Here is a 26137-nt window from a genome sequence, read left to right as displayed (position 1 = left end):
TGCTGGCCCCCGCACGAGTCAAGCCTGAACTCATGGCGCCCATTTGGACACCTGCTGCCTGAGTGGATTTCCCCAACCCTACCACCCAACCTGCTCTTCTCCCTCACAGCCACTTTCCTAATTCATGAATTCACGATTCATGGTCAGGCCTGCCTAGCTATGATTTCCATGACCTCTCATTTAGACATGGTAAGAGTCTCATACTTGGGTTTCCTGTTTCTGGTCCCTTCCCTCTCCAATTTGTCTTTCAGTTGCCAGATTTATCTTTTTTGAAGCGTAGCTCTAATCTGGCCTGTCCCCAGCCCATGAGCCAACGCCTCTAATAGCTCCCTATTTTTAGAGCAGCAGTTTTTAGGCTCTGAGCAGCAGTGCCTTAGGGGTTCACAGAGGTGGGTGTGGGGTGTGGGCCTGGGAGCCTGCTCCCCTGTCCTGCCTGCCTGGCTCTGCCTTCGTACCTGTTTTACATACCAGCCTCTGCTGTATCATTACAGACTTTATAGGACTGGAATTCATTATTTTCCAGAGTAAAGTAACCAGAAAGCAAGGCCTTTAGAAATCTAAGTGCTCAGGCCATCTTATCCACTGCTCCCTTCTCTGTATTCTTTGCTCTAGCTAAAAGGAGCTGTTTTGTGTATGCGTTTTTAAAAACTATATTTTATTGATTTTTTTACAGAGAGGAAGGGAAAGGGATAGAGAGTTAGAAACATCAATGAGAGAAAAACATCGATCAGCTGCCTCCTGCACAGCCCCTATTGGAGATGTGCCTGCAACCGAGGTACATGCCCTTGGCCAGAATCAAACCCGGGACCCTTCAGTCCGCAGGCCGATGCTCTGTCCACTGAGCCAAACTGGTCAGGGCAAGGAGCTGGTTTTTTAAAAATTCAGTTTATTTTGTTGCATTGAAAATTAAGTTCGTTGACTTAAAAGAATAGGCTCCAGTGTCCGACAGACACTGCTGAAACATTTGAATTTACCATGTACTAGATGTGGAACTGGACAAGCTACTTAATATCTCCCTGCCTTAGTTTTCTGACCTGTAAATGGGAAGTAATATTCATGCTCCCCTCCTAAGACTTTTTAAAAGGTTAAGTCAAACATTGTATAGGAAGTGATTAGTACAGTGCCCAGCTTATAGTAAGCAATACATTACTACTGATAAATACTAAGCAAAATATTATCTTCATGAATTTGAATTAAATTCAAGTATATCAGTAAAATAAAAGGCAATTTAACTTTGCTCAAGAATAAATTCCAGTGAAAGGCTGGTTATATCTGAATCAAAAGTTGAGTGATGTCAGTTATGTCATTCAGTAATTTTGATTTTTTTTAATGGTAAGCAGCATGAAAACACTGACTAATATAATAAATCCAAGGACAAACTTGAAGGCTATTACTAATCCCTTTTTGCATTTGCTCATGTTATGTCCTTCACTTAGAGTTCCTCCCACCCCCAAATATCCAAATCCTATCCATCTTTGAAGGATCAAATGGTCCCTTCTCCATGAACTGTTCCTTGGTTTCCCTTAGTTGGAGTCATTTCTCCTAGATTCTGAGGGCTCCCTCTGATGGTGCTTGGCTCCTACCGTATGTTGGTATTTCTTTGTAACATGTACACACGTACTCCCCCAGCTTGGCGCACCAAGAGATTCATAAGTCTTTCAACAACAAATGTTTGCTAAGTACCAATTTGGGGCCAAACACAATTCTGGTGAAGCAACAGAAACCAAAACAAAGCCCCTGCCTTTGTAGCATTTGCATTCCATTAGGGTTAAGAGATGACAAATGGGCAAACATGTCATGTCAGACAGTGACTCATTCTGTGGATAAAAGCAAAGAATGGGAAAAGGGAGAGTACTGGTGGGTGGGGTGGGGCGTGCCATGAGGTCATGAGGGAGAACCTTTCGGGGAAGAGCATTTCAGGCATAGGAATCATCACATGCAAAGGCTCTGAGGTGAGAGCCTGTTTGAGGAATAGCAGGGGCCAGCTTGCCTGCTGCTGAGTGGTTTGGTTGGACTGACAAGAAATAATGTCAGAGAGAGCAAGGTGTGAGGAATTCTGTAGATCAGTGTAAGGATTTTGACTTTTAGCCTTTTATTTATCTAATTAATTGCTTGAATACCCACATGCTTATGTTAGCAGAGAGTCCATTATGTCATCTTTCAGGCCTCTTTTCCGCTCCAAATTGTTCAACAACTGGGGACTTACTAGTATTTAGTTCAAGGGCATTAGTCCTGCTCCTAAGTGTCAAGAGAAAGAGGTCACTTTGGTCAGCCCATTACCACTGTTGCTTTGGCTCTTCCTACATGGGATCCTCATGGGACACTTGTCCCACACACTTGATGGATACTTTTCCATGGTTGTGGCCAAGCCCTAAGCTTGAGCTAAAAGGTCACAGGTCTCATATGTCACAAACACATGCTCAGCCATTGTTAGTAAGGCTCTATCTCCTTGCCAAGGGGATGGACTTATAGTGACCTCTTGCCTGGGCTGGCTCCTGTTCCCCCCTGCCACCACCCCCCCCCCGCCCCCCCCGCATCAACCTCTAGACCCTGACATAAAACTCAACAGAACTCACATCTAATAGAGTGGGGCCATGCATCTTTATGAACCAAATTCAACTATACTTATTTAGCACAAATACACAAAGCTATGGGCGTTGAGCCCTGTCTCAAGGTGACTTCACCTCTCAACACAGAGGAGGAGGCTGGTGTACAATTTAGATTGCACCTCACCAGGCATCAAAAGCTTATTTCTTCCATGTAGGGGAGGCTAACTGACAGGAGGAATCTGTCTTATTTACTTGAGTAAACCCTACAGCATCCAGTTCAGTAAATGGCACTCAGCATTTGTGGAATGAAATCTGATACATTTGAAATGACCAAATCAATCTTTCATTTGTCGGGAAGCGTTTTAAAATGGGCAACCAGTGAGAGAATGATTTTTCTATTCCCCAAGAAGCTGGGGACTGACAAGCATACAATGGTGTTTTCAAATTTTATTCAAACAGACTCTGTGATACTAGATGCTCTTGAATATTTTTACCTTCACCTGAGGATATGTTTATTAATTTTAGAGAGAGAATAAGCAGGGAAGAAGAGAGAGAGAGAGAGAGAGAGAGAGAGAGAGAGAGAGAGAGAGAGAGAGCAATGTGTGAGAGAAACATCTATCAGTTGCCTCCCATACATGTCCTGGCTGGGGATCGAACCTGCAACCTAGGTATATGCCCTGACTGGGAATCAAACCTGCACCCTTTTGGTACATGGGGCAATGCTCCAACTAACTGAGCCACTGGGCCAGGATAGCTCTTAAATTTTTGTTAGCTCGTCAAGAGAGGCCTTGAAAGTGGGCCAGGAGGCAAGGAAAGGAGGAGACAAAAGGCAGGCACTGTGCTTGTATTCTGTGAGAGGGGAAGAGTGAGGGCAGTGGGAATGACTCCTTCCAAGAGCCTGGACACAAACAGCCAGAGACACAGGGGCAGGGGTGAGACAGGGACTGGGCAAGCCATCAACATCTTTTAGAGTCTCGTCTGTGACATTTCACATTTTGAATTCAATTGGCTGGAACGTTTCCACCTTTGCTCTAGAAAGTTGGGCAAACTGGCCTCTGAACACCCAAATGGTACAGATCACCGAGAAGAAAACATTCATTTCCACAGACTTGGGACTTCCATCATTCCTTTTGAGAGTCCTGAAAACCTGGATTTATCTACTGTGTCGCTTTTCTCTTTAAGCTGTGCCCTGGTGTTCCATTAATTAACCTGTCTCTTATTAAACCCACTCGCGCTTCACCCTCCTTCTTGTGATCCTGCTGTGAAGTCCTAACGCTGAACTGGGTGCCACCTCCTAGTTTCCATGACAACCAGCTATAATCACCCAGGTAAAAGTTGTGCCTTCACTATAGGCTCCTGGGAGAGAGAAGCAGGGTGATGAGAGAGACAAGCTCTTCTTCAAATACAAACACCCTCAACAACAGCTCCACAAGTCACTCTGTGAAGTAAATCGATTCACACAACCACTTCTTTAGTGAAGTTGCCTTCCACACCTCAACCTGCTCCTGCTCCCATAAATCTTTCTAAGGAGTGCTTTCTATTTATCTCCTTATATCAACTCGCCTTTTAGAGGTCTGCTTCTGGTGAAGAAAAGAGAATTATGATATGCTAGTCTTCTTGACATTCTATTTAATTTAAAGTTAATCTCCCTTCCTAACTTGTTCATATCTTTTCACTATAAGCCTTCTCCTTCCCCCAAGTAAAATACATACAACACACACACACACACACGTGCGTACATATACACCATGAAGCTCATATCCTTTCTTTGACCACATCAAATATTTGGTTCCTAGGGCAGTAGTCAAGTAGCCACACCAAGGCCCTGGCATGTGATTTTACTCTTAACATCCAAGGTGAGGGCTGGTCTGGAATCTGAGAATGATTCTTGCCTTCCCCGATTCCTGCACACAAACTTTCCTCTTGCTCTTTCCTGAAGTGCTGCTGCTGAAGCCAAAGACCCCCCACTGTCCTACTGGGCTCTGCAACAGGGATCCATGACCACGCACTGCACCACCAACTCATCTCCCCCATTCTCAGCGACACATGTGACCCGGGCCCATTCAAGTGGGGCATTCTGGGAAGTGGACCTTTGCTAGGAAACACAGCAAACTGCCCAGTCTCACATCCAGATTGCTGCCTCCCCTGGCTGAGTCATGGTGTGGGAGGAAGTTGTCTTGAGTTGGTATTTAGCATCACAGTCTGAGGGTCACATTCTTCAGTCATTAGCTCCGACCTGTCCCTGGAGAGTGGAAAGTCCAGTTCCCGAGTGGCAGTGCACAGACACCCCATACTCTCACCCTCTTTATCATCCTCATCTTCAATCCACTCTTTCTCTCGACACTATTTCTGAGTGGCTACACAAGCGTAACCAGGAGACGGTTTCAGGGATAGGACCATTGCGAAGACACAGTGAAAAGTGTGACATCCATCCAGACAGGAAGACATCATCTGTGGTCAGTGTCACCTTTGGCCACCACCTACACATTGTGAGTCATTATGGGACTTGAATGGTCAGATTTCAGAATGCAGTATGAGCGGCCCCTACTTTATGTTGTTAGAAGCGCTTGCTGGCTCCTGAAACGGTGTGATAGGTGCCTTTGTGAAAGTGTGTCTGGGCTGACTTCCGCATCAGGCATAATAGGCACAGTACCCAGGGCCCACAGTATTTTGGGGGAAGGCTGTGAAAATAATTTTAATTTCTTTTATAATCAGAAAAATATACAATCCAGCTTGGATTACATTCACCTTTAAACCAATATAATCATAAATGTTATATTTGGTGGGGTTTTTTGTTTTGTTTTTTAAAGAAGGGGCCTTTGTAGGCAAAAGTAGCTAGAGCCCATGAAAGTCATTAACTCATGAGTCTGTCACTTCCAGGTATAAGCCCTCTCTAAATAGCAGATCGCACATGGAGATGATGGCTTTAGATCAGGGGTGGGCAAATTTTTTGACTCGAGGGCCACAATGGGTTCTTAAACTGGACCGGAGGGCCGGAACAAAAGCATGGATGGAGTGTTTGTGTGAACTAATATAAATTCTAAGTAAACATCATTACATAAAAGGGTACGGTCTTTTTTTTTTTTTTAGTTTTATTCATTTCAAACGGGCCGGATCTGGCCCGCGGGCCGTAGTTTGCCCACGGCTGCTTCAGATGCTAATAACACAGCATGCATGTGACAGTAGTTTATAGAACCAGCAGTCAGAGCTGAGTATAAAACTATTTGTCTCTCTAAACTGTGTATAGTGTGTGCGTGCATGTGTGTGGGGTGTGTGTGTGTGTATGTGTGTTGTGTGTGTGTGTGTTGCTGAGTCTTCTACAAACCCAATTCCCATATCCCTGCCCTTGGCCAAGTAGCTTTCTTCTAAAATCTTTCTGAAAAATTAAGAATTGTCCCTTATTTCCTGAGACACTCAGAAACTAGGTTGGTCAGTCCTCATTAAGAAACAGCTCATGCTCCCAGCTCCTTGGAAAGGCTGGAAGATGCTTTTGAAAGCTGGCTCTTTTAGCCAAGAACGTTCATCATGCTGATTCTGCTGTCAGCTGAGGTTACACCATCTGATCTTCCATTTCCCTTGTCATAATCATTTATGCTGTACCCCTTGACATGGCACATAAGTCCTTTTTATTATATTACACATTAAATACACCAGAACACACCAAAAACTCTGTTATCCAGTAAAATATAAATATAAAGTGGGTCCATCTTGATCCCCTCTTAAAAGCACCTAGCTACTGAAGGGTGTAAAGGCCCGCTTAAACCTGAAGGGCAATGAGGAGGCATGAATCCCATAAAGGCTATCATAAAGCTGCAAGAGTGGAAAAAGAATCCTGTTTTTTTTGCAGAGGGAAAGTTCCAGGAGGTTGGGTCAGTTTGTAGATTAAAGAAAAGAATGCAACAAAAACTGGAAAATTTCCGCATGCCAGGCCCTATGCTAGGGTCTTTACCAGATTATCTCCTTTGAGCCTCATCATCTTCCTGTTATCTTTATTTTGCAGGTGGAGAAACCAGCTTCAGAGAGTTGAGGGACTTGCCCATCACACAGCTATTCATCAGTAGAAACAGATTTAGATCCAAGTGTGTGTGAGACCAGGACCCATGCCCCTCTCACCGTGCCTGGAGTCAGCGAAAGCTTTCTGGGTCCGATATCAACTACTCAGTGTCGCCGTTATAACACGAAAGCAGCCACAGACAATGTGCAAGCACACAGGCATGGCTGTGTTCCTGTAAAACTTTATGCACAGAGTAGGCAGCAGATGCACGTGGCCTGTGCACTGTAGTGTGCCGACGTCTGCTTTACTCTCTGGGCCTCACCCCTGGCTGCCATGAGAATCGCTGGGAAACCTTCAGAACTCATGATGCACAGGACTCATCCCGTATGGATGAAATGAGAATCGTGTTTAAAGTAACCTTCCCAGGTGATTCCCACAAGCAGCCACCACGGAGAAGCCCATCTCTACAGTCTATTCACAAATAAAAGCAGTCAAGTTACACACACACACACACACACACACACACACACCCACACACACACACACACACCCACACCCACACACACACACACACACACCCACACACACACACACACCCCCCACACACACACACACACACACACACCCACACACACACACACACACACACACACGAAACAAAATGTACAGACCATCCCCTCCATCCATCCAAATCAAATTCTTCCTTCAGTCCTCAACTCCCCCAATTATGTTTTCTTTGTCTTGATCAGAAAAATTGAACCTCCCTTACCTGAACTCCTACAAGATTGTGTTACAGAATTAGTCCAAATGCAAAATATTTTGTATCATTGTCTCAATGGTTATTGAAATTTTCTCCAATTACTTAAACTTCTCTGTGGGTAAACCTTGTCTTCTCAAACAGCCTGTAAACCGGGTTTTGTTTTGTGTTTGGGGAGGTTTTTTTGGCTTTACTCACAACATCTAGCACCGGACTAGTTTCAGCCTTCTTGAGAGGGTCAGGAATGAAAATGTTGGGGATTTAAAAATGGATTTGTATATCATTTGGTAGGATTCAATAATTTTTTAAAATCTTCCCCATTATTCCCTAATCTGCTCCTTCTTCAAATTCCCCATCTTAGTTACTATCTATCCTTAAATATCTTGGAACAGAACTTGACCTTTCTCCTTTCTTGTCTACCGCATAGAAATCAGATAGCACGAACTGGTAGTTCTGCTGTTAGTGCGTGCACAAAATCTGATCATCATTTACCACCTGCACTGCATCTGTCCTGGTCCAAGTTACCATCTCTCACTTGGATTATTGCCAAATCCTCTTAACTGGTTTCCCTGATTCTGCCCTGGCTCCATACTCTGCCTTTTCTTAACCCAGCATCAAGAATTATCCTATTTGAGTTTAACTGCTTAAAATGTCCCAATGGCTTAATTTTTTAATCCTTACCAACGATAAATTCATTGAATTTTTAGAGAGAGGGGAAGGGTGGGAGAGAGAGAGAAAAATAAAATATTGATGTGAGAGAGAAACATCAATTGGTTGCCTCCCGCACCTGCCCTGATTGAGGATCGAACCTGCAACCTAGATATGTGCCCTGACCAGGAACTGAACCTGCAACCTTTCTGTGTATGGGACAATACCCCAACCCATTGAGCCACACTGGCCAGGGCTCCAGTGGCTTTTCATTCACTCAAAGTAAAAACCGAAGGCATGCCATTATCTCTCTGACTCAGCTTCTAATACTCCCCCCACTGTTCACCCAATTTCAGCTCCTCTGGCCTCCTTGCTACACCTTGAATAAACCAGGCATGTTCCCATCTCAGGGCCTTCACAGATGCTGTTTCTTTTTGCCTTGGTTCTAATCCCTCTGACACCTATATGGTCGCCTCTCACTGACGTCAAGTCTTTGTTCAGAGTCACCCAGTGAAATCGTCATGACCACACATACGTTGAACCCCGCTGTCTCCTCTGACACACCCTATACCTCCCTCTTGCTTTGTGTTTCTCCACAATGTTTCCCACCTATGACTTACTATGTAATTTCTTATTTGCTTTGTGTATTGACTATCTCCCCTAACTAGAATGTAATCTCCATGAAGGCAGGATCTTGGCCTCTTTGTTTAGCTGTATCTCCAGTGCCTAGAACAATGCCTCGCACACAGTGAAGGACACCTGTCACTGAGTAAAGGACAGACGATCGTTCTGATAAGCCATTTCCTAAAAGCACATATGTTGGTGTGATGGGCACCTATGGCTTTGGTCCATGAGGCACCATTCACCTCTCTTAGGGTAATAGAAGCCTTCTATTCTCTAAGATACTATGTTATTTGGGTAGAGCAATTTCTTCCCCCAGCCCAGCTCCAAGGTGGGCACATGATAAGGCCTTGGGCAGTTCTTGGCTATAGTTACTGGAGTTGCTGGCTTAGCACTGAGCATGTCTAACTCAGGCCAATCCAGATATTGCTGTGACCTCTCTGCTGAGAGAGTGGGGAAGGTTATTTTCCATTGAGTTTGCTATGTTGGCAGAATAAGGGTCTGGGGCTATCTCAGACCATAGGGCAAGAGCCTATTCAAAAGATACAGAGAGAAATGAACCTGGAGCCTATTGTTTGAACGCCAGACTCACATATTCCTAAAACAAAATCTGCCCTGGTGTGTCAGATATGTGACTAAATAAATGCCTGTTATTATTTAAGCTTGAGTTTCTGTTACTTAACACTAAAAAAAGTCCTGAAAAAGAAATCTGGTATGAAAAGACTCAATCTTATTGCTAAAATTTTTTTTAACTTTTTAAAAAATATATGTTTTTATTGATTTCAGAGAAGGGAGAGGAAGAAAGAGAGAAAAACATCAATGATGAGAGAGAATCACTGATTGGCTGCTTCCTGCACACCCCCTACTGGGGATCAGACACGCAACCCTGGCATGTGCCCTTGACTGAAATCAAACTTGGGGCCCTTCAGTTCACAGGCTGATGCTCTATCCACTGAGCCAAAACAGCTAGGGCATTTTTAAACTTTTTCAAAGATTGATTTATTTGAGAAAACTGAAGTAATAAAGTGAAGGTTGAATATTTATAGAATTTATGAAAAGCTAATACATAGCCCTAACCGGTTTGGCTCAGTGGATAGAGCATCGGCCTGTCGACTGAAGGGTCCCAGGTTCGATTCCGGACAAGGGCATGTACCTTGGTTGTGGGCACATCCCCAGTAGGAGGTGTGCAGGAGGCAACTGATCGATGTTTCTCTCTCATCGATGTTTCTAACTCTCTATCCCTCTCCCTGCCTCTCTGTAAAAAATCAATAAAATATATTTAAAAAAAGAAAAGAAAAGCTAATACACAGCCTTCTTTTATTGTTTGGTGGGAAATGGTGTCTACTTTTAAAAAAATAATTAACTAATGAACATATTTACCATTATTAATTTTAAAACTTAGCTTTAAATTAATTAATACATGATGTAAGTTAGATTCTGGAACCCTAAATTATGAGGAAAGATAGGAGGGGCCTCCTGATGCTAGTTTGATTGCAAAATAAATAGCGGAAAGGACTTCTACCTTATGTAACACTCATCTTAGTATCTCCTTGCTTAGTGCCGGCCACATGGTTGATATTCAGGAAACTTAGTAAATCAAAGAACAATTGAGTTATTGAGAAAGTAAGTTGTTCTTAGCATTCTATTGGGTCACAGACTTCAATGAAAGCCGTTCCCTCAGAAAAAAATACTCACCCATGCATTTAACACACACACACACACACACACACACACTTTGCATAAAATCTCTAGGTCCTTAAAGTACTTATAAACATGCAAGGTGTCCATAAATCCTAAGCTTTGAATAGTGCCACTGGCTTATATATGGCCCAGACAGTATTTCCATCTAGAATTTCAATATTGAAAAGGTGATAAACATGATTGAAAATGGACTATTTAGGCAGGCTATTGGATTGGCAGTTTAGTGGCTAAATAGCTTGGAGTTAGAAGTAGATTGCTTTTGCTGATAAATATATATATGACTTCAGGTAATTTAATTAGCCTTATTGAGCTTGCCTCAAATAATAATCCAATCTCCCTCATATGTTTATGGCAATGACTAAATTAATATTGCATGTAGAGTAATTAGCATAGTTTCTGCTATATAGCAAGCATTTAGTAAATGTTAGCTGCTAATGGTGTTAAAACCATTTACAAAAAGTAATATTTTAAACAGAGTGAACTAATTTTGTCTACCATAGCTCAAGTAGGACTGCTGCCAGCCAACAGCGAGGTAACCATGGGATCTTTCATAGCTTCTTTGGGTTTTAGCATTTGTCATATGAAGTTCTGTTTTCTATACATTGTAAAAAGTTGATTCTTATAGGACATTGCCTACAGGATAGCAATGGCAATTCGTCCATCATCAAGATCTTTATATAAGTAAAAACCTTTGGACCAGCCAAAGGTTACAAGTTAAAAGTCAACCAGTAGCCTGTGAAAGACCCAGCCAGGATTGCCTTCTACCCAATCCCAGGCTTCCTCTTTTGTGACTGTCAAGAGACTTGTGTGCTGATAATAAAACTGGTTATATTAATTTTTTAAACCATAGGGACTTCTTCATTTGCTTGGGCAAATATCCTAATAAAAGAGTACTTTTATAGCATTAGAAGAAGTATTTAAAATTTTATGGAAAATGCAATGAGGTAACTTCAACTTCTTCACTGACCAATTAAGAAGCATCGTTAATTACTTGTTCTGCTCTGCCCTTCTTCTCCACCACTGATTCACTCAACAGTATTTATAGAGGATCTGCTATGTGCCGGGCGCTGTTCCAGGTTGGGAGAGTCAAAAAATACCTGCACCCAGAATGAAGAGTGTTATAATAGACTCCCCAGTCCTCCCCTTTATAGCCCCATCAGTACCTGAAGATTTTGCCTGTGTCGAGGCTCACCATTAAAGTTGAGTAAAGATGAACCATTCCTCATTCTCTCCATCTTAAGTGGTCTTGCTCGGAATCAAGAGTCTCAAACTCAAATGCCTTCTGGAGCCACAGAGATATTCTAAAAGTGAAGGAGGCTAGATTAGGAAAACAGGAGATTTCAATCTCTAGAAGCTTCTCTAGCAATATTCTGATCTGCTGTTTAAAACATGGTGCTTGCCAATGCGAACTCATTTATCAGCCACTAGTTTCTAAAGACTGCCCTTAATAAAACCCCAAAGGGAAAGAGATTAAATCAAGTGTCAGCAAACTTTTTCTGTCAAGGATCAGATCTTAAATATTTTCAGCTTTGTAAGCCATACAGCCTCTGTCACAAATGGTCAGTCCTGCCAAGTAATGTGAAAGCAGTCATAGGTATACATAAACCAATGAGCATGGCTGTGTTCCAAAGGGATTTAGCCAGTTGGGCACAATTTGCCAAACCCTGGGCTAAATTATACCCCACCATATCCTTTCTCAAAGAAATAAAGAAAGTAGGTCAGACTCATCTTCCTATCCTTAAAACCAAGCAAGGGCAAACGCTTCAGGAAATGTTGGTAGATCCAAGGACTTCAGTAGAAGATGTGTTTTTTTTCACCCATTTTATTAGATGTAAAATCTAATCTAATAAAAGACAAACATGCAAATTGACCATACCTTTGCTATGCCTAAGCCACACCCACCAGCCAATCAGAGCGACTATATGCAAATTAACCCAACCAAGATGGCGGCTGGCAGCCACAGAGCTGAAGTGAGCAGGAGGCTTGCTTACTCCAGTGATGGAGGAAGCCAGGCTTCCCCACCTGCCGCGGCCTGGCTGTGAGCTTCACTCAAAGCAACAAAGTTGCAATTATAGAAGGTAAATAAACTACAGATGCCCGCTTTCAGCCAGCCATGGCCACAGAGCTGGAGCAAGCAGGAGCTGGCTCTCAGCTCCACGGAAGGCAACAAAGTTTCAATTATAGAAGGTAAATAAATCCCAGAATTAAAAAAAGAAAAGAAAAAAAGGAGAGGTTGGGAGCTTCCGTTGCCGACAAGCTTGGCCAGCCTGAAAATGGCCCTCAGGCCCTCACCCAGACTGGCCAGGCAACCCAGAGGGGACCCCCCACACTGAAGGGGGTGTGACCAGCTGCAAACAGTCATCAGCCCCTCACCCAGGCTGGCCAGGCACCCCAGTGGGGACCCCTACCCTGAAGGGGGTATGACCAGCTGCAAACACCCATCAGCCCCTCACCCAGGATGGCCAGGAACCCCAGCAGGAATCCCACCCTGATCCGGGACACCCTTCAGGGCAAACCAGCTGGCCCCCACCCGTGCACCAGGCCTCTATCCTATATAATAAAAGGGCAATATGCAAACTGACCCTAACAGCAGAATGACTGGGAATGACTGGTCACTATGACACACACTGACCACCAGGGGGCAGACGGTCAATGCAGGAGCTTCCCCCTGGTGGTCAGTGCACTCCCACAGGGGGAGCTCTGCTCATCCACAAGCCAGGCTGATGGCTGCCAGTACAGCGGTGGTGGTGGGAGCCTCTCCTGCCTCCTCATCAGTGGTACGGATGTCCCCGCTGGCAAGTGAACATCCCCTAAGGGCTCCCGGGCTGCCAGAGGTGTGTCTGATTGCCAGCTTAGGCCCAATCCCCCGGGGAGCGGGCCTAAGCCAGCAGGTGGTCATCCCCCGAGGGGTCCCAGACTGCAAGAGGGCACAGGCAGGGCTGAGGGACTGCCCCCCCCCCCCAGTGCACAAATTTTTGTGCACTGGGTCTCTAGTTGGTATATAACATTATATAAGTTTCAAGTGTTCAACCTGTAATTTGTCATCTGCATACACTACAAAGTGATCATCAACTAAAAATCTAATTATCATCCATCACCATGAGGTTGACTCCCTTCACCTATTTTGCCCACCCTCCAATCCCCTTCCCCTCTGGTTATCTATCAGTCTATTTTCTGCACCTATGTTTGTTTTCGTTTTGTCTTATTTGCTCTTTTGTTTTTATTTTTGTTTTTTAGATTCCATATTTGAGTGAAATGATACAGTATTTGTCTTTCTTTGTCTGATTTGTTTAATTTGGCACAATAACCTTCAGGTCAACCTATGTTGTCCCAATGACAAGATTTTACTCTTTTGTGTGTGTGTGTGGCTGAGTTACATTCCATTGTGTACATACACCATGTACTCTTTGTCTATTCATCCATTGATGCACACTTAGGTTGTTTCTATATCTTGACTATTGTAAATAATGCTGCAATGAACATAGGGGTGCATATATATTTTGAATTAATGCTTTATGTTTTTCAGGGAAATACTCAGAAGTGGGAGAGCTGGGTCCCACAGTAATTCTATTCTTAATTTTTTGAGGCATCTCCACAGTTTTCCATAGTGGCCGCACCAGTTTTTAATCCCACCAACAGTGTATGAGTGTTCCCTTTTCTCCACATCCTGTCCAATATTTGTTATTTCTTGTGTGTTTTTCAATAATGGCCTTTATAACAGGTGTAAGATGATATCTCATTGTGGTTTTGATTTACTTTTCCCTGATGATTAGTGATGCTTCACTCCTTTTCATTGCCAGTTGGCTAACTATATGTCTTCTTTGAAAAAGTGTCTATTTAGAGCCTCTGCCTATTTTTAAATTGTGTCTGTTTTTATGTTGTTGAGTTGTGTGAGTTTTTAGTATATTTTGGGTATTAATCCCTTATGAGATGTAAGATTTACAAATATCTTCTCCCCTTCACTAGGCTGCATTTCTGTTTTGTTGATGGTTCCCTTTGCTGTGCAGAGCTTTTTAGCTTGGTGCAGTCTCATCTGTTTTTGTGTGTGGGGTGGGGGGGGGGAGGAGGAGGGTTGTGGGGGGGGGGGGTCATTTTGTTTCCCTTGCCTCTATAATCATATAAAAAATACATCATTTAAACCAATGTCAAGGAGTTTACCACTGAAGTTTTCTTCTAGGTTATGGTTTCAGGTCTTAAATTCAAGTCTTTAATCCATTTTGAGTTCATTTTAATGTGTGGTCTAAGATAATGGTCTAGTTTTATTATTTTGCATGTTGGCAGTCCAGTTTTCCCAACACAACTTATTACAAAAAAACTGGTCTTCCTCCATTGTATGTTCTTGTCTATTTCATCATAAATTAAATGTCCATATATGTGTGGGTTTATTTCTGGGCTGTCAATCCTGGTTTATTGATGTGTATGTGTTTTTATGCCAATAGCATGCTCTTTTGATTACTATAGCTCTATAGCTTGGTAGTATAATTTGAAATCAGGGAGCATGACACCTCCAGCTTTGTTCATTTTTCTCTAGATTGTTTTAGTTATTTGAAGTCTTTTGTGGTTCCATACAAATTTTAGAATTATTTATTCTAGCAGGTGCATTCTTGATGATCAAGCTGGTGCTCAGAGTGCAAACCTCCTCTCCCAGACGAGGGCTGACAATGGAAGTATATAACTAGAGGCACTCTTCTCTCTGAGCGAAGTCCAGGGTTGGACTAGATGAGCCCTGAAGTTCCTTCTAAGCTGGAAAAACATGTAGAAATGACAGAAGGCAGAAAAATAAACTCTCTGGAGTGTATCTTGTATCCTAGCTCTCAACTGCAAGTTTAAATAGATCAGGAGATGCCAAGTATGTAACTGTTTTGCACAATGTATAAGACTGAGTTATTCCACTGATTTGGAATGGCCTTTCTGAGGCTGGAACATGATTTTGCCTCCTGCTGAAATCATCATCAATCTGCCTTGGCTAAAAAGTGCTATGCCATGCCCTGCGCATGAGTTTAACCAGCTTAAACTCTGAACTGCTCTTCAAGTAGAATGTAAAATGAATTCCTGAGCAAAGCACCCATCTCTGCTTCCCACTTCTGCCAAATAAAGTAAGCAACTGCTCCACCAACCAGGGGAGTTCCTAAAGCCAGTTATAACCCCACAGCCGGCGCATGGCTTGTGTAGAGTTCAAATGTGTACAGAAGAAAGAGAAAATGCCTCATGTCCTTTCTAGGGAGGAGAAAGAGGGGAGAGGAGAACCAAATGGAAAAGCCTCACAATCCTCTGATTACTGAAGCCAAGACATCAAAAGGTGATTTACACCCACTGCCATTACCAATAAAGGAGTCTGGGTCTTGTTTAGAAAGACTTTAAAAGCAGAGAAGGTGGCCTAAATGCTTTTCGCAGTTTATGCTTCTTTTTTTGTTTCCCTGCATGTAGCACACATGTCAAAAACACATCTTCTGAACAGAAGCAGCCCAGCCTGTCTGCTCAGTCAAGGTCTGTCTCTTCAACACCAATAGCAGGAACAAGGACAGCCTTGGAGAGCAAAACGAGTGGTGGGATTCGAAAATACACAATTTTTTTATCCAGTCAATTGTCTGGGTTTTACGGGCACTGGGTCAGGGGTTAGGAGAGGCTCTTCCCATGTGCAGGTGGAGTGTCCCAGAAGAAATACGCTGGAACACAAATGCCGCAGTCATCCCGCTGACCTCAGTCAGGCTCGGTACCCACAGCCCTGGGCACGTTCCTTATGTGCACTCTGCCTCGATTTCCTGGTCTATAACATGGAAGCAATAAAACAAGCTTGTGGAGTTAATGTGGATTAAGTGATGATACAATTCAGCATTAGCAGAGCCTGGCATATGGATAGAGTAGGTGCTCAGTCAATGTTGGCCATGGTCCTTTGGCTGGAATTCTATTGGTGAACAACATGAATAAGTTTCAAGAGGTTTATATTGATTTACATCATACTCTCCTATTTATGAGGACAAGGATCCTGTAAAGCTTCCTGTTTTAATCTGTGAATACATGCAAAGTTAATTTTTTTTCTTTTTGATCAACCAGTAAGGACACCCAGAAAAAAACAAATTCACATTCCCTTTCAAATTCCCATAATGCTGCCAGGGTCAGAAATGCCATGTGTCAACAAGAGGGCTTGGACAACAGATGACAGTTTGATTAAAAACTTCCACTAGAAAAACTGCCCTATGACGTTGGGTCCCTAAAACACAAGCAGAGTAAGCCAGGGGGTGACCTCCTCTAACAAATATAAATGACATAGCTGTTTACTTGGCACAATTTTAATTCAGCCTTACAGCTCTCTATAGTCAATTCTGTTAACTGGTCTCCTCTAATGGAAAATTAAGTGCCCTGAGGCAAAGAAAAAAATTTACTTTGATAGTATGAGATCAGTAAGTCCTGGAAGCCACTAAATTACACAGTGGCCCTGACTATATTTAACATGTATCTTTGGATTTCAGTACAAAGTCTATTACCGTGGTTTAAATATTTAAAATAAGTTAATATTAACATGTGAGAAATCTCAGGTGTGATTTTATTTTATTCTTCTGTCTGGTTTCAGGACAAAATTTATCTGCTAAATAAATTTTTCTAAATAGGTCAAACTGAATTACAAGTAAGATTTTTTTAAATGTTCCGCTGATATATTGGTTATTTAATTGTGCCATTTCTACTAAAAGCTCTCGAATATGAGCACCCAGTTAATTCTGTAAATCGCTGAACCTATGTGCTTTCGTCATGCAGCCAAAGACCACATGAGTCCGTGTTTTTCACTCGGAGACAGGCATTGTTTTCTCAATAGCATGCACCTGTCACTGGGAATGTTGTCTGTGCAGGGATCTGAAGGCTGCATTACTATTTCACACATTTATATCTGGCTCAGGCCCTGACCCAAAGGGACCCCTGGATTTCAAATGTTAACCTCTTCCTGTGGTGATGACTATGTTGAAAGACCAACAATCTCTATCTTTGAGAGTAAGGATAATGGCAGGGTCTGGAAACCTTCCAGAAATTCAGTAATTAAGTTTTCAACCTCACATACTCATGGATGCTACAGTTGTGCACATCTCTTTCAAAGTTTACCAAGGACATCTGACAGGCACACACATGTAGCACCAAGTGCCACACCCTGCAAACCACCCCTTGTCTGCTTTTGGCAGGTGAGTGCTCTTCCTGTCTGCAGGTTGCTGGCCAGGAGAGGAAATGGAAGGGCAATCTCCTTAGCACTTTTATTTGTTTAAGTAAGAGAGCATGGTTCCTTCCTAAAGGGGTTTAAGAATAATGGTGCCTAGAGGCAATGTTTGCTTTAGATCTTCTAAAATGGAACTGCTTCTCTACTATATTTTTTTCTGTAGCCGGTTTTCTTAAACTGAGGCTGAGAGAATGAATCCATTGCTCACCTTATTCAAAGGATTTACTTATTTGTTTCGGCTTAAAATTGCACACTCCTCATATGTAGCCTCAGGGGCAGAGAAACCACCTACCCCATATTAATCACATTACATTATTATTATTATTTTGGTACAGATCTGGTTCTATCTTCAGGAGCATCTCACATGAGAGTTAGAGAAATTCATAACCAATAGAAGAGCTGCTGGCAATGATTGATGAACTCCTGAATGATGTGGCCCTGGCTGGTTTGGCATTTGTATCCGTGCCTTTGCTGAAAGTTTAGAGGGCACATGGGTGTAATTTGTGATGACAGGAGTCTGGAAAGGATCGCAAATGCAATGGTGACAGAATGAGGATCCATAAAGATCAGAACAAGCTGAGAAATGGGACAAATCTAACCAGTTGGATTTGAACAGTAATAGAAGATCGTAGATAAGACAAGCACTCAGATAAAACAAGCCAGGACTTACAGTGCATTCCAGGGAACTTACTGACAGAAATCTCCAAGTTTGAGATAATTAAGTGCAGGTACCTGGTATGCACGTGTTGGGGGAGGTGGGGAAGGGAGTATGGATTAGCAGTAGCAAGTGTAAAAAGACTTGAGAAATTCTGGTTGAGCGTTAGTTCTGGGAGTATGATGTGACTGCCAAAATCCAGTGGGATCTTAGTTTGCAGATATAGAAATAAAAACAACGCTCAATTAGTCCTGGTAGTGGTGGGAGTTGGGGCAGTGGGGAGGTGGAGTGGAAGGAGGAGGTCCAGAATGTCTTCATTGTTAGGAAATGTTTCTCCTCATTTGGTGTAGCACGTTTTCCCACAGCTTCCAGAGAATAAATGCAAGACAATTTTGACATATTTGATTTTTGGAAAATGTTGTTATTCTACCCTCACATTTAATTGGTAATCTGAGTAGGGAATCCTAGGTTGGAGATATTCTCCTTTAGAGTCTTGAAGGTATTCCAACCAGGACCTTCTGGCTCCCATTATTGCTGCTGAGAAGTTCAGAGGCCTCTGCTCCTGAGCCTCTGGAGGTTCTGCAGTGCACGCGAGATTCACCATGGCTTTCCGGCACTTTCTGAGGTACACACTGCAGGTGGCCCCCTCCTATTCTCTTCATCCTTGTGGGTTGACACCATTTAATCCAGCCATGCACTATGGTTTTTTGTGGGTTTGGCAAGGACATAGAGGTTAGAACTGTCTGTTTAACAAGAAGTATTGCATAAAGTTTTTTAAAATATATTTTTATTGATTCCAGAGAGGAAGGGAGAGGGAGAGGGAGATAAAAATATCAATGATGAGAGAGAACCACTGATCGGCTGTCTCCTGCACACCCCATACTGGGGATGGAGCCGGCAACCTGAGCATGTTTCCTGACCGGAATTGAATGGTGACATCCTGGTTCATAGGTTGGCGCTCAACCACTGAGCCACGCCAGCTGGGTACTTGGTGTCTTTTCTTAAGGTTGAAAATCATCAGCCATTATTAGTTAAAAACATTTCTTCTGCTCTCTTTTCTCTTTCTTCTTCAAGTATTCCAATGTATATTATATCTTTTGATATTGTCCCACAGTTCTTAAATGTTCTGTTTTTATTATTTTTCATTATTTTTTTCTTTACATTTCACTTTGGAAAGTTTCTGTCAACCTATGTTCAAGCTCCTGGATTCTTTCATCAGCCATGTCAAGTCTACTAATGAGCCCAACAAAGACATTCTTCATTTCTGTTATAGTTTTTATGTCAAGCATTTTCTTTGACTCTTTCTTAGACTTTCTTTCATTCTGTTTATATTACCCATCTGTTCTTGCATGTTGTCTACTTTATCTATTGAGCCCTTAACACATTAACCATAGTTACTTTAAACTTATTGCCTAATAATTACCACACCTATGTCATATCTGAGTCTGGTCCTGATGACTACTTTGTCTCTTTAGTCTGTCTTTTTTCTTGCCTTTGACATGCCTTGTAATTTTTGTTGAATATAGACATGTTTTATTTAACATGAACGGAGGTAAATGGGCCTTAGGATGAGGATTTATGCTAATCTGCTTAAATATGAGCTGTGCTTAATGCTTGCTGTAGTTATAGGTACAAGAGGTTTCAAATTCCTCGGATCCCTTGCTTTTGTTTCCCCTGAGTATTCCTCCTAAGAGAGTTGGTCCATGACTTGCAGCTCTTTCAGCTGCAATCCATCATTGTTATACTGAAACCCCACTGGTATAAAATAGGGTATGGAGGTGAGGTAGTATTCTATAACCTTCAGATTAAATCTCCTACTGGCCTTTGTTTCTGGGATGTGACCTTCAAAAGTGTTTCTTCCAGCCCCCTAATCCTTTTCCTGGCCATAGCATTTCCAATATTTCCTCCAAGGCCTGATCCCTATTACCTGTGGTTACTGCTTCTGATTTTGTTTTGTTTTTGTTTTTTCCCTTATGTAAAATAGGAAGACTAGGGAGAGGTGGAATGGGAGGAATGCCCTTCCCCCAGCTGGGATAAGGCTCAGGCAAAGTGATACCCCTGGAGTATAGTATGGAGAATGCTCTGGGTGTGTTTCACAATTATGCTTTTCCTACCATGGACAGATTCACAAGGGGATTTTTCTCTGATCTTCACCTTGAGAACCTGATGAGGGTCTTGAGATAAAGCCCACATAAAGAGTGGGGTCCACAGTTTCTCATTCTCAAGCTAGTCTGCCCTCAGCTTTCAGAAATTTCTCAAAATTAATATTTAAGTGTTCTTACCAGTTTATGGCTCCAGTAGCTTCTGTTCCAAATAAGCAGATCTCAACAGTAATTTCTATGTTCTGCTTTCTCTTCAGATATTGGGGTGGCAGAAGTAGAAAGACTCCTGGCAGAGACAACATGGAGGAGATTCAGTATCAGAAGGTAACTGTGGGGGGAGGGGGGGGAGAACCCTTTAAAATATTTTTATCTTAGGTAGTTCTCTCACTCCTACTTCCCAAATCTGGCCATTCCCAAAAAGAGAGTTAATTACTAGACTATGCAAATAAAAGAGCAGTTATAACACTAATTAACATCTTCATAGCAATAGTCAGTTCAGTTCTGTGCATGTGTAAATCAAGACAACAGTTCTCTGCAGCTATGGAACCTTCCACTGGAAACTTGTAATTACTTTGCTGTCCAAACAGAACTGAGATACATAAAAATGGTGGCTTCTGAAAGCCTCTTTATCTAAGACAGTGTCCAAAAGGCCAATACCATGCTCTCTAATAGACGAAGGATGAATCTCAGCTCCATCAGAAGACTGGATAAGTGGTGAAGTAACAACCTCTGACATACAGGCAGGCTAGCCTGTACGGCAGAAGTGTCAGTCCCAGAGCCAGTGTGGTGGTTTCTTCACCTCAGCCCCGACCCCTTTCAATCACAGGAAACTAAATCTATACCTTTTCAAAATGTGGACAGACTGCATTTTGCTGTGCTTTGCTGGTTGACAGGCACGACTTGTTAAAACAGCTCTCAGTGGGCAAAGCAATTGGGTGGTTGTAATTCTCAGGGAAGGGAATTGTGTCGGCAAAGGAATTACTGTGCTGCCATCAACAAAGTGGCCTCTCAGCTGAGCACTCAGCCCCAAGAGGCCTTCCTGGCTGTCTGGGGGGCCGTTCCCAAGTGGCTGGTTGACTGGACCCAAGAGCCCGCTGTAGAGACGGTTAGTTCTGTGTTCTACTGCAGCAATTTTGAAATATAGAGACGACTCAAAAGGAAATGCTTTTAGAGTAAAGTTCTTTTGTGTAAAATCAGCCTCAGCGCTGAAATTGCCTCGGGGAATTTTAGTCTCTTCAGTACTTTAGATCTAAGATCAAGGCACTGGCAGATTCAGTCTGGTGAAAGTCCACTTCCTGGCTCATAGATGCCCCTCTTCTCGCTGTGTCCTCACATGACAGAGGGAGCAAGGAGGCTTTCTGGGGACTGTTTTATTTTATTTGTTCATTTTTTAATTTTATTGAATTTATTGGGGTGACACGTTAACAAAATTATACATGTTTCAGGTGCACAATTCTACAACACATCATCTGTACACTGTATTGTGTGTTCACCACCCCAAGCCAAGCCTGCATCCATCACCATTTTCCCCTGGACCCTCCCCTCCCCACACCTCCCTTTATTGGGCCTATTTCCCATCCAAGAGGGCTCTGCCTTCATGACCTAATTACCTCCTAAAGGCCCCAACAAATATCTTCACACCAGGGGTTAGGATTTCAAAATGCGAATTTTGGAGGAAAACACTCAGTCTACAGCAGTGCTTGCCTATTACTGAAAGAACATTTGGATAAACATTCCAGGTGATAAAGTGAAGATGATTTTAGCTTTATTCAGTTTGCTTAGATATAATTTCGGAATTATCTAGAATAAATGAATGATCATGAACTCTCCAGGCAAGGACTAAGTCTTATTTTCCTTTGTATCAGCAGCATCCAGCCTGGCCCTGGGTAAAGAGGGCATTCAGGAGATGATTGTTGACCCAGAGAATGGCCTGCAATTTCCAATGATCAAGATTCAGATGGCACATTCCCCAGTGGCCCTGTGGTTGGAGCCAAGTTGTGTATATCTTCATTTATTTTACTGGCTGGTTTATTTAAGTGTGCTGGGCAGATTGTGGTCTGATCCAAGTTTAAGCAGATGAGAAAATTCTTATCAGTATGTGAGAGTCTGACGGGGTTGAATCGTGACAAGACTCGGGTTGGTATCCAGAGTTTTGGACCCTTTGCCCTTCACACTGCTGCGACTGTTAAATTCTGCTGAGACGTGCTAGGTGTCCTGAAGAAAGGGAGATTGCACTGGACTATTAGGAATGTTAATGGGTTTTGTCACATTGTTGACTTTCTTAAATCATACTATTAGGTATAGAACATTATTTAGAAAATGTTAAAATACAGAATTTTGGTCCATTGATTTTATATTATCCATACCCATAATTTGTATTATGGAATTGTTTTGTTCATGTGCAGGCTCTTTAGACCTTGGGAATAGCAATGAACAAAGTGTTAGAGGTGCACTTGCTGGTATATGAAGGACTGTGAAATGTAGCTCTGGCTTCAACAGATAAGCCAGTCAATTTAAGTCGTATTACCGGTAAATGAATTCACTTTTTAATACAGCTTTAATTTCAGCCTGGTTAGAAAGGGATAGGGATGATAGAGTGAAATTTAAAGTCTTCACAATTTCTTTTGGGGACATGATTTTCCAGATTTGGGTTGGGAGGCAGCACATGATGATCTATTACAGTCAGTGCTCCAGGGTTAAAATAGAATCTCAGTCATTTGCATCAATCCCATACTTTCTCTTTCCCAAGCCAGATTTTACCTGGTGTCCTCTTATATCTACTTTCTCTGAGCTGTTACAAAGCCTTTTGTTTTTAAACCTTATTGACTTATGAGCCACAAAGAAGAATGTGCAAATAATGTGTATAGCTCAATTAACCCAAAGTGAGTACACTCATTACACCTAAGTCAAAACACAGAACTCTGCCAGTTAGCACATAATCCCTTCATTCCCCCACTAATCACTTCCCCCTTTCTCCTCCCCGAATATTACCATTATCCTGACTTCTAACAACATAGAATAATTTTGTGTGATTTTTAAATATAAATTTATTCATTCAAGTGGCTGTGTGTGGCTATTGGTCATTCATTTAATTGCTCAATAGTATTCTCCTATTGGTAGACATTAGGCTTATTTCCAGTTTGGGGGCATTATGAATCCTCCTGCTATGGACAATTCTGTTCAGGTCTTTTGAGTCTATATGCACTTCTCTGTTGAATATATAGTTAGCAGTGGAATTATGGGATCATATAGTATGTTTTCATTCAACATTACTATGTGATGCCAATTTTCCAAAGTGATCATAGCCCTTTATATTTTGCTAGTAATGTATAAGAGTTCTTATAGTGCCGCATTCTTGCTCAAGCTTGGTCTTGTCCATCTTTTTAATTTTAGCTATTTTTGTGTTTGTTCTACAATTTTGTTATAGATTTAATTTGTATTTTCAGGATTACCCAGGTGGTTGAACTCCATATGATATGTTGATTGGCCACTTGCTGAGGTCAGGCGCCCATTTTTATTGGATTGCTGGCCCGACCCACTGTTTTATAGGTATGTTCTGCCCGTAAGTCGTATGTGTTGCATGTACTTTGTCTCAGCCTGTGGCTTTCCTTTTCACTCTCTTAGTAATCTTTCTTGGTAAATCGAAGTTCTTATTTTTAATGTTCAGTTTACCAATATTTCCATTTATTGTTGTTGTTGTTTGCATCTTGTTAAAGAAATCTTTGTTTATCCAAAATTAAGAAAATACTTTCCAATCTTAGTTTCTAAAAGCTATATTGTTTTACCGCTTTACTTTTAGATCTATGATCTATCTAGCTGGAATTGATTTCAGAGTGTGATTTGAGATCAGATTTTGTGAGCCTTACCAGGCTTTGGAAGTCCCCCAGGAGCTTGGTTTCTATAACTTCTTTTACACCTCCTGAAAGAGGTCTTTTAGATATATTTAGAGGAATTTTTAAATCATATATGACATTCATGAAAAGAAAAATAGATGCAACATGTTGGCTAGTCTGTGGGGATCCACTGCTTGACCTTCCAATTCCTTCTCTGTGTGTTGCAATCCTGCTCTAGGCTCTGGGAGGCAGACCTGCATAGTCTTTATGAAAGGGCTCCTCGACATTTGGATTCCAGTCAACTCCAATGTAGAGCACCAAGAGGGAGATAAGAGAATGAAGGTCTGTAAGGGTGGAATATTGTTCTCCCAGCTCCCTCTCATCCAGGTCCCTTCCTTCTGTCAAAGACCACACACAGTTCCTACCAGTCACCCTTCTCAAGGGTCTACTCCCTCCCCTTGACCTTCAAGCAAAGAGGTGGTAACGGCTCCATGTTCTTCTGGTTCAGAGGTACTCCACTATCCTTTGCTGGTTGTCCTAAACACTGACTACACCTTTGTAAATTCTCCTTTATTAAACTACCAGAGTCCCGGTGGACGTAATTCATGCACTGGGGGGGGGGGGGGGTCCCTCAGTCCGGCCTGTGCCCTCTTGCAGTCCAGGACCCCTCTGGGGATAGCCGGCAGTTGGACATGCCTCTCGCAGTCCGGGACCCCTCACTCCTTACTGCCCACCTGCTTGCTCTTGCCACTGCTGCTGCACTTGCCAGCTGTGAGCCCGGCTTCTGGCTGAGCGGTGCTCCCCTTATGGAGCACATTGACCACGAGGGGGCAGCTCCTGCATTGAGCGGCTGCTCCCGGGGGGTCAGTGCACATCATAGTGACCGGTCATTCCGGTTGTTCCGGTTGTTCCGCTATAACGGTCACTTAGGCTTTTATTATATAGATACTCAATTCCCCGATTTGAATGTACTATCTGGTCCCTGCTGGGACCTTGGATGATACAGGAACAGTATTCCTAAAACTTCTTTACCCACTGAGAATTCAACTCTCCTTCATCACTTTCAACTTCTAGTCCTCAATGTCCATATTTTCCACCACGAGGTCATCTCTGAGTCTGGGCCACCAAGAGAATCAGTGACGCTGCATTTCTTAAACAAGAGCTCCACTAGTTTCTGGGACTTTCTTGTAAGCTGCTGATGCCCATTTTGCAAAACTTGATGCACAGACCATGACAATTATATCACAACAGTTTCCTGGCCAATAACAAGATGCTTCCTGATTTCAAAGATATTAAAATTTTAAATATGTATCTTATAATCCATGAAATACTAACTATAATTGTGATGATAATAACTATAAAAATACTAGGATATTTACATATAGCATTATCCCCTTGAATGCTAATGACAATCCTCTATGGCAGATATTATTATCCCCTTTTTACAAGTGGGGCAGCTAGAGCCCCACAACGTTAAGTACTTGGTTCAGGATCACACATCTAAGCAGTGGCAGAGCTGGGATTCAAAGTCAAGTGTATCTAATGTCAAAGCCCATAGTCTGTACCACTGGCCTATGGCTATACAGCCGCCTAGAGAAGATGAGAGAGCACAGTGCATTGAGGGAATTCCTAATGATCTGGCTGGTCCCTCTGGTTCCTTCCTGAAACTCCCAACGACTCCCACCCCAATTCTAGATCTTTATTTTATTGGCTTTGCCATCTGCCCCACCAAACAAGCCATCCATGAGAATAAAAACTGATTGTCCATGACACTATTTCCGCCCATCACATGGCAGCTCTCACAGACCTTTCACCCCATGGCTAATATCCCTCATATGGACTCAGGCATGTGGCTGCCTCCCAGTAGGCCCTCAGTATTTCCAACTTCCATAGAGACACGCTTTGTTTCAAGCAGCCTGCAGTGAACCAACTGTCTACCATGAGAATATGGAGCAATCAGGCTGGAAAAAGACACAGAAAGTCTCCAAATATGAATAACCAACATCAGCCACACACACAATGTCTCTGAGCAACACACAGAGGAGGCTCTGCTCTGGGAGCCACAGCGCAGGTTCT

The sequence above is a fragment of the Myotis nattereri genome (assembly GCF_964212035.1).
Source record: "Myotis nattereri genome assembly, chromosome: 11".
Taxonomy (NCBI): Eukaryota; Metazoa; Chordata; class Mammalia; order Chiroptera; family Vespertilionidae; genus Myotis; species Myotis nattereri.
The sequence above is the reverse complement of the archived record's forward strand: the minus strand, read 5'-3'. Positions refer to the sequence as shown.